Below are 9,817 nucleotides of genomic sequence, written 5' to 3' on the forward strand. Positions count from 1 at the left end.
TATTTGGGCAAATGCTGAAAAGGAAACAATTCTTATGAAATATTTTATCTTTGAAGTGAGTGAATGACAAAGAGTTTTACCCCTCAAAAGGCAATGTGTCAATATGACTCTGCAAAACAGTCCACACAAGATAATCCCAAAGCACACTGCCGATATAAGCAGCATGCTTTCAATAAGTTTGTTATTTAAGTGTTATGTTAAATGATTTTGGAAATAATCAATACGGGTGTAAGCGGTGTCTTAAATTGTGAAAGAGTTCTGTGTTTTTTAATATTCGTGAAATGTTTATGGCCAGATGTGTTGGCAGCAGTGTTACCAATTGCGGTTATATGAGACTGCTCTGTTCAAATATGACAAACTCTGGGGTGCTGTGTGGTTTCCGGGATGTATGGCCGTGTTCTAGCAGCATTCTCTCCTAGAACCTGGCCATACAGCCCGGAAACCACACGGCACCCCAGTGATTCCGGCCATGAAAGCCTTCGACAATACAATGACAAACTCTTTTATTTACAAAAAAAAAAAATGTTTCCCAATGCTAACATTTATTTTTCTGCCTTTAAGGCAACAAAAACTAAGATATGTGTGCAAAGGCAGCCCGTAGCAATTTTCAGCTCTATCTCAACTACCGGGTAAAATTGTATGTGGAAAACTTAAAAGTTTTCCGGGGTGAGTTGGGGGAGCATTGTGGAGGTGTAACCCTGCTGCCAGCGTAAATGCCCCGGGTGTTGGTGCAAGGGGCATTTATGCTGGCGATGGGGCATTTACGCTCGCGCACGGTGTAAGTGGGTGGCATAGACAGGTTGAAGCTATTGGTTTCCCTTTGGAATCACTCCTTATGCTCACAAAGGTGGAAGCCTTCAGACTAGTTAAGAATAGGCTCTTGGATCTTGATTTTCATTATTTGACTCTTGCAACCAAGACAACCTGCTCCCCGACTACCTTATTAATCCCATGCGAGCGTGGAATTACGGCAACATATCTTCGTCTGCTGATTAATCCCTCCCAGAGGAGAGCTTTGGCTACTGCAAGATGTAATGTGCTGCCATCAGCTCTCCTGGAGGGAAGATTTAAGAATATAGAACGTTCTAAAAGGGTTTGTTCTTGTGATCTGGTTACGGTTGAAACACTTGACCGTTCTCTGTTTGTATGCCCTAAATATGATGAGATACGCATGAAATACATGAATTCCATTTTCTTGCAATGTTCCCAGTGGCAAGAGTGTTACAAGATACCCAACCTCCTGAACAGCTCTGATGTGCTCTTTTGCGAGACTGTTGCAAATTTTATACTGCAAATTAGGAATTTTAACGGTGTTTTAAAATCTTGTTTTACTCTGAAATTTTGTCCTGTTTTGTATGCCAATAAAGGCTTCTTCTTGTTGTTGTTGTTGGGTGGCACAAAAACAAGGGAGCAGGAGCCCCCCCCCCCCGATTACTGTTCCCAACACTTTGAAGTAGCATGAATATGCCAACTAGTGAAATATTATATGCCACGCTGTAAATGATGCATTTATGTTGTTACAGCAGTAAAAGCCTAGGTTTAAAAGTCAGTACTGCATACATTTTGATTTCCTACCCATATCCCCCCCCCCACCGAAAGGTTCCCCCGCCCCCAACGTCGAGATGTCTAGAAATGTACGGTGTAGCAGTGGCATGGGGTAGTGGCTAGAGTGTTGGACAAGGCCCTCGGAGACCCAAGTTCAAATCCTCCGTCATCCTATGCCAGTTGACTGGGTGACCGTCATCTTGTCACACTCAGCTTCATCTACCTCACAGGACTGTTGTGAGGCTAAAGGCGCGGCTGCCCCAAAGGGCTGGGTCCGTCTCGCTTGTCTGAATTATTTGTCTGCTGTAGTGATGGTGGCTCTGTGGCCACAGTATGTGCTAAAGCCAGCTGTGTGTCACTTCATTTCACATTTTCCTCGTATTTTTGAAGTCTTATAACCTGCTCTGGCAGAACTTTATTTACAATGTTTTTATTAGCTGCTTTTCTTCCTTGTGGAGCTCAAGGCAGCTTACAATATATATAAAACACACAAAAACAAAGTACATAAAAACACACAAAACCAATTTTTTTTTAAAATCACAGTTTAGGACTGCTTTAATCAAATGCAGTCCAAAAATAAAAAACTTCTTCAGCTGTCTCAAGTGAGGGGGCCAGGTGCACTTCCCTGGGGAGGTTGTTCTAGAATTGTGGGGCCGCCACCAAAAAGGCCCTGCTCTCGTATACCCACCAAACAAACTCCTTTGATAGGTGGGATAGTCAGGAGGGCCTCTCTCTATGATCTTAATTCCCAGGTAGGCACATATGGGAGAAGTAGGTCTGTTTGCCCCCAGAGAAGTCAAATGTACATTTTCCTCAAAATTCAATACAATCTATACCCTGTCCCTCCCTGCAAGAGAGCAGGCACAGCTTTGGCATGGTCAAAGAAAAACAAATGTGTGGATTATATTGAAGTGAAGCAGGTCAGATTGCAGCTACCACAGAAGCAGAGCCAAGACCTCAGAAGCGTCTGGGAAAGGGGATCTGGCAACTTTCGACACGCCGCTTCTGCGTTTCAGGAGACAACACACAAAACGTCAGTTCTGCGGTTTGAGACAAGGGTCAAGTTTATTTCCAAAAGTCAGCACTCGCACGATTGCTCCCCCAGCCCCTTGGCCTTCTCCTTTCTAGACCACCGCAACAAATTCTCCGCTTCCACCACTTCCGAAGGCAGGGGCCCAGACAACCTTAGAGAGTCTCCTTCTAGTTAGGAGGTTTCACACAAAGCTTGGCCGTAAGAAGGCCTAATAGCACAGGAGTCAGAAGCCTGCTAAACAAACTGGGGATATTTGGGTTTTTGGTGGTAGGCTGTTGTTGGGGTTGTTGTTTTTTTTAAGAAAAAAAGCAAACACTAGAAGATAAAGAGATGAAGATGATGTAAAAAATTATATATATTTATATATACGATTCAAAACTATTTACAGTATGGCTGGGACAAAACAGCAGAACGGTAGAGGCGACTACACAGAAGCAAAGAACCAGAAATTCTGTCCCAACGGCATGGGAAGGCCGAGAGGCATGAAGATGAAGCAGAGGAGGTTGGGTCAGTGCAACCTCTGGGAAACCGGAGGCACTGCTAGGACCCCCCCTCCAGCTCCTCCCCCCCCAGGTTACAAGCCTGAGCAGTCTCTGCCTGCAGAAGCCCTAGTTCCAGTGGTGTCTTCAGACTACCGGAGAAGCACAGCACGTCTGCCACAAGCCACGAGGCACTGACCGGATCCCTTCCGGCAGGCCTCGCTCACCCATCTCTCCTTCCCTTTGTCACCACCCGTCAGACCAGGGAGTACACGATTCACCTCCAGAGCAAGAGGCAGCTCGTACACAGGGGTTCCTACACTGGCGACACCTCCCTGGGAACGGTCGGTCACATTAGCCACAGTTCCACAGAGCAAAAGCTAAGGATGCCAGACTAAGACCCTTGCGAGCTGCCACCACCCCAGGCCTCAATCCAGCACGGCCTTCCGAACGCTTGGCGGGAGGTTCGCCTCATATCCTAGCTGCTGCCCTTCCCCCACCGCTCTGGCAGCTCTCCCTGAAACGTTTTTGGGTTTTGCTTTGGGGGAAGTGCGTGAAACCGCCCACCCTTCCAACGGCAAGCGCGGAGACGGCCTCTGCCTTTCTTCCCGCTCCCTGTTCCCACCCGCCAACTCTTCCTTTTCGGCCTTTCCCGCTCATCAGAACTGCAGCCAAGCCTTTGCGCAGACCAAGGGCGCATCCGCCTGGGGGAGCGCTTCTTGGGGAAAAAAAAAAACAGGCAATATCGTTCTTGTTCGGGAAGGAACCTAGTTCTCCAGGGGGAAGCTGCAGAGGGCCTGAGCCCTCCGCTGTCAACAGGGTGGCCAAGCAGAAGACGAGCAAAGACCAGAACACTGAAGCATGTGGGCAAGCAGAGAGGGGCGACCTGTATATCGTGGAAACAGAGCATTCAATGCTGGAAGCGGGACCTCACCTCTGGAAGGCAACCTCCTCTTTTGGCCGGGAAGCTGATACGGCCCAAGAATTAAGTAGGATAGAAACTTGAGCCGCGGATGCTGGGCTACTTGCCTCTCTACCCAGCTATCTTTCTTACTCCAAAAAATGGCAGACAATTCTGGTGAGTCTCGGCTCTTAAGAGCTTCTGGGAACTCACTCGCGTCCTCCACAGGCATAACTGCGGAGTGCCAGGGAGCCTACTTCTCCCGCCTTTTGTGGGGGGTTAACTTCCTGTTCAAAATGACACCGGAGTCCAGTGGCACCTCATAGACAGGGGTCTGGACCTGTGGCTCTCCAGATGTTCATGGACTACAACTCCCATCAGTCCCCACCAGTGTGGCCAACGGGCTGATGGGAATTTTAGTCCATGAACATCTGGAGAGCCACAGGTTGCAGACCCCTGTCATAGACTAACAAGCATTTCTAGATGCTCGATTCAAGTCCGGTGGCACTTCGGAGACCGACAAGGTTGACTCTCGAAAGCTCACGCCCTGAAAATCCGGTTCGCTGTTAAAAGTGCCACTGGACTCAAACTTTGCTGTTCTACTGCAGACCAACGTAACTCCCCTCTGAAATTGTTTCTAAATAAGCTCCTTCAAGCGATGCTCGCTTTTGATCTCCACCTGTCTGAAGAACCGAGCGCAACCGATGGGATGCTGTTGGTCTTTTGGGCGCCACTGGACTTCAGCTTTTGCTCCAACAGACTAGTGAGGCTCTGCGACCTTCGTGTTCGGCCTTCCGGGCCTGAGAGGAAAGGATTCCGCCAAATCAGAATTTTTCCGATAGCCGGGCCCAGCATCATAGACTGGGAGAAGCCTCCGGTGGAAGTGACCGGCAGAGGCAGAGACCGGCCACTGAGAGAAACTGATATTTTGTGCTTCCTGGAGGTAGGAGCTCAATGCGATCCTATCGCTGCTGCCCTATAAGCTGCTTCATAAAATGAGGCAGCGGGGCCAACCGTGGCCCTCAGCTGCAGGCCTCTTCCCTGACAGCCCCGCTGCTCGCAAACAAGGCTGTGGGTACTCTACAGGGCCTTTGATAACGGGTACCGACTTCCACATCTTGAGAATCTCAGTTAAAACGCACAAGTTTTGAGCCCTTTACTGGACTCTTAGTGGGACGTTTAATTGGTCCGTCGGTGGCTACAAGCCACGGTGAGTGAAGGCAAACCTCTGAATCTCAGTGCCGGGAGACAGCACGAGGGGAAAGCCTTGCCCTCTGCGTCCTGTTTGTCCGGTCCTCCAGACCAACCGCTGAGTGAGTCAGGATGCTGGACAAGATGGACCACGGATCTGATCTAGCAGACTTTGTCCTGAAGGAGGTGCTGGAGGCCTGTGAGCAAGCTTCCCAGCCAGGACACAACCCTGCAGCGACCACCACGGCCTCTTTCTCCCACCCTGTTATTAGCAGAACCGCCAGGAAGTGGCAGATACATAAAGGGTCTGCTCTCTGCCTGGGCTTTGCACGGTACAGTAGCCCAGGACACCAATCCCTGCTTACAACACTCTCTTCCCCAAAAGCTAACTGGGGAACCAGACTGACTGGGGTACACGTGGGACAGAGGGCCCTTGCCCTAAAAGCTCGATCTCTTTTCAGCAGAGCCCAACGCATTCCTGGTCAGGGACTCAAGAGCCTGTGAGTTTTCTGCTTCAGGAAAAGCCCTCCGGAGGGCGCATGCCTTGTACCAAGTGACACAAACAGACGTTTCTTCCACACATTCTTCACCCAACACCCGTCTGAACACCTCAGGGGTCAACAGCCCCCAAGCAACAGCAAAGTCCACCACCTTAAACGAACACACAGTTTCCTTATTCTGAATCTGCCCCTCAGTTCATCTAAATCAGTAGCCTTTTCCTATTTATTTATTTATTTATATTTATTATTAGTTTTATATACCGCCCTGCCCCCAAAGGGCTCTGGCTGTTGTACGTGTTCTGGGCTGCGTGGCCACGGCCTGGTCGTTTTTGCTCCTAACGTTTCACCCACGTCTATGGCTGGCGTTTTTGGAGGCTTGCTGTGGTAAGAGGCGTGCCACGGGGAGAAATACATTATACCACAGAGAGAAACACCTCTTCCCGTGACATGCCCCTGAAGAGGTCAGTCACAGATGGGGCGAAAGGTGAAGAGTGAAAACCACCAGACCATGGCCGCACAGCCTGGAAAACCCACGAGAGCCAGTCGTTTCAGCTGCAAAAGCCTTCCACAAAACATTGAGCGCCTTTCACGTCACCCGCTGCCGGCTCCTGTATCTGGAGACGCCGGGGACCGAACACGGGACCTTCTGCATGCCAAGCGGATGCTCTACCACTGAGCCACAGACCTTTAGCACCTTAAAAACAAGATTTCTAGGATATCAGCTTCCGAGAAAAAGCCCCTTTGGAGAGCAAGTGCCCTTTGCCACACATGAGAGCTTATAGCCTGGAAACCAAACTGGCCATGAAAGCGCGACCGGAGCCCAACCTCGCTCTTCTACTGCAGGCCAACATGGCTGCCTGCTCGACACTCTTTCCTGGCAGTAGGAAGTAGTTTCCCACTTCCTTCTTCCACTTCAGCCTCACCAGGTTAGAAGGCTTGGGAAAAACAAGAGAGTTTCCTGGAGGTGTAGGCCTACCGACAGCTGCAGTTACACGGAGCCTTCAGGGTCGGCGGCACTGCACCTCTTGAGTACCGGGTCCTGGGGGCAAACGGGAAGACGGTCAGCTTTGCATCTTGTCCATGCTTCCCAGAGACATCTGGCTGTCCGTAGCCACAGACGCGAGGCAGACAGCCTGATCCCAGGAGGACAACATTGAGAAGAATGGGTGAAACGCTGCAGCTTTGGGAAGCTCCCAGCTCCAGCCTCGCCTCAGCCATGACCTTCCCCAAGAAGCCCATGGCAAGCGACTCTTTCAGCCCCGTTTGCAACAAGAAGGTAAGAACACTGAACTACCTCAAGGGGTTGTCGGAAGGACTGTTAAGATGGTTGGGTCACCCTGGAGCTGCCTATAAGCGCAGAGAGGGCCTAGGCCGCCCCTCAACAGCAACACGCAGCTCTCCTTTGGCACCCTCTTGCCGAGCTCACAGCCAGCAGTGACCTTGCGGGGAGGGGGGTCCCGCTTGGGGGGAAGCGCCGTGGGGCGTGGATCCGGCCGCCACCTCCGATCGCAACAGTCAACGTTCTCTCACCCAGCCACGCCAGCTCCGGAAAGCAGGCATGCCTGGCTGAGCCGATCGCCTCGCTGCAAAGGAAAACTCTGCGTCGAATGGCAAACGCGTCCCCGGCCTGGCCTCGGTGCTGCTGCAGGTGTGTCCAGTGGCTATGCGAGTTGTGTGTGTCCCAGCTCTATGATACAGCACCCCCTTCCCCAAACAACCCCCAAATCAAAAACAAAACAGAAACCCCCCATCAGGAGCGCAGGTTACCCTGCGAGCTTGCTGGTGACGAGGGAGGATTTTCTCTGCGGGAGGTCTTGCGGCGTCGGGATGTGGTCGCCGGTCACGAGGTTCTTGTCCGCTCCCGCCGTCGGCAGCTGCTTGTTCTTGATCTTTGCTTTGGCCATGTTGTAGTCCCCGGAGTCAAAGTACTTTTGCTAAGGCAGAGGAAAGGGGGAAAGAAAGAGGTTTTTTTAGGCCGCAAGCGGACGCCGGTCAAAGCCAGCCAGGGGAAAAGTTGCCAACTGGGCCCGCCGTGCACAGCGAGAGACCCCCTTCCGTCCCTGCTCCCCTTCTGCTCGTCTGATCCTGTTCCAGTGTATTGTTGGGAGAAAGGGGGAGGGCATATCAAGAGGTAATCTGCGGCTACATAAAAGCGTTAGGGTATATTCCAGCAGCTGCCTAGCACCTGTCCACATGATATCTCCATTCTTCCTCCCTGAAACTCGTGCTTCTAAGCCTCTTTGCCAGCACAGCTGACTGGAACGTGACTTCCTGCTGCAACAATCACCAGGAGGCAGGTGCAGAAGCCTCCATGGGGGCAAGGGGGACAGTGAATAATGCCCTAGAGAGAAAAATGGCACTAGCCCAGGGGTCTGCAACCTGCGGCTCTCCAGATGTTCATAGACTACAATTCCCATCAGCCCCTGCCACCATAATTGGCCATGGTGGCAGGGGCTATGGGAATTGTAGTCCATGAACATCTGGAGAGCCGCAGGTTGCAGACCCCTGCACTAGCCCATCCCGTTGAAAACTACGTTTGGATTATCCCACACTCATCTCAATTGTAAGGAGTCTCAAAGTGGCTCAGAACTTCCTTTCCTTTTCCCCTCCTCCGCATCAGACATCTTGTGAGGTAGGTGGGGCTGAGAGAGTTTGGAGAGAACTCTTGACTAGCTCAAGGCCACCCAGCAGGCTTCATGTGCAGGAACGGGGAAACCAATCCAGTTCCCCAGATTAGAATCTGCCACTCATGAGGAGGAGTAGGGAATCAAGCCCAGGGCTCCAGGTTAGAGTCCACCGCTCTTAACACCACGCTGGTCAGCCGGAGGTCTAGCACAAGAAAAGGAACCGTCAGCAGAAGGCCCTGAATCCAGCAGTAGGAACGGGTCTAAGGGGAATACACCTTCACAAGATGGCACCTGGAGCGGAGCACTTGACCCCGAGCTCCAGCAATCAGTTTTGTTTTTTAGACCTAGGAGGGCGAGAGCTGTTTATTTTTTGCTACCTGGAGGACCTGTTAATGTTAGTGCTACTGTAAGTGCTATTTCACAATGTCATGCTTATTGATGTTTTGTGGGTTGACTATGTCCAATTGATGCGGTTATTGGGGTGCTGTGTGGTTTCCGGGCTGTATGGCCGTGTTCTAGCAGCATTCTGGATCTGAAGATGCCAGCCACAGATGCAGGCGAAACGTCAGGAGAGAATGCTGCTAGAATGGGGGGGGGGGGGGGGGGGGGGTGAAGGGGGGGGGGGGGAGGGGGGGGGTGGCGAGTGGGGGGGGTGGGGGAAGGGGGGGGGGTGGGGGGGGGGGGGGGTGGGGGGGGGGGGGGGTGGGGGGGGGGGGGGGTGGGGGGGGGGGGGGGTGGGGGGGGGGGGGGGTGGGGGGGGGGGGGGGTGGGGGGGGGGGGGGGTGGGGGGGGGGGGGGGTGGGGGGGGGGGGGGGTGGGGGGGGGGGGGGGTGGGGGGGGGGGGGGGTGGGGGGGGGGGGGGGTGGGGGGGGGGGGGGGTGGGGGGGGGGGGGGGTGGGGGGGGGGGGGGGTGGGGGGGGGGGGGGGTGGGGGGGGGGGGGGGTGGGGGGGGGGGGGGGTGGGGGGGGGGGGGGGTGGGGGGGGGGGGGGGTGGGGGGGGGGGGGGGTGGGGGGGGGGGGGGGTGGGGGGGGGGGGGGGTGGGGGGGGGGGGGGGTGGGGGGGGGGGGGGGTGGGGGGGGGGGGGGGTGGGGGGGGGGGGGGGTGGGGGGGGGGGGGGGTGGGGGGGGGGGGGGGTGGGGGGGGGGGGGGGTGGGGGGGGGGGGGGGTGGGGGGGGGGGGGGGTGGGGGGGGGGGGGGGTGGGGGGGGGGGGGGGTGGGGGGGGGGGGGGGTGGGGGGGGGGGGGGGTGGGGGGGGGGGGGGGTGGGGGGGGGGGGGGGTGGGGGGGGGGGGGGGTGGGGGGGGGGGGGGGTGGGGGGGGGGGGGGGTGGGGGGGGGGGGGGGTGGGGGGGGGGGGGGGTGGGGGGGGGGGGGGGTGGGGGGGGGGGGGGGTGGGGGGGGGGGGGGGTGGGGGGGGGGGGGGGTGGGGGGGGGGGGGGGTGGGGGGGGGGGGGGGTGGGGGGGGGGGGGGGTGGGGGGGGGGGGGGGTGGGGGGGGGGGGGGGTGGGGGGGGGGGGGGGTGGGGGGGGGGGGGGGTGGGGG

The 9,817-nt window shown here is 55.1% G+C and overlaps 1 long non-coding RNA gene across 1 annotated transcript; it reads right to left on the minus strand.

The window, feature by feature from the left end:
* Window positions 1-1,926: 1,926 nt before the first annotated feature.
* Window positions 1,927-7,979, minus strand: LOC125440953. The gene is made up of 2 exons (XR_007245769.1): window positions 7,417-7,979; window positions 1,927-2,550 (listed from the first exon to the last, which is right to left on the minus strand). It is a non-coding gene; the product is annotated as an uncharacterized LOC125440953 (long non-coding RNA).
* Window positions 7,980-9,817: the final 1,838 nt, after the last annotated feature.

Source organism: Sphaerodactylus townsendi, linkage group LG01 (genome assembly GCF_021028975.2).
Source record: "Sphaerodactylus townsendi isolate TG3544 linkage group LG01, MPM_Stown_v2.3, whole genome shotgun sequence".
In the NCBI taxonomy this organism is placed as follows: domain Eukaryota; kingdom Metazoa; phylum Chordata; class Lepidosauria; order Squamata; family Sphaerodactylidae; genus Sphaerodactylus; species Sphaerodactylus townsendi.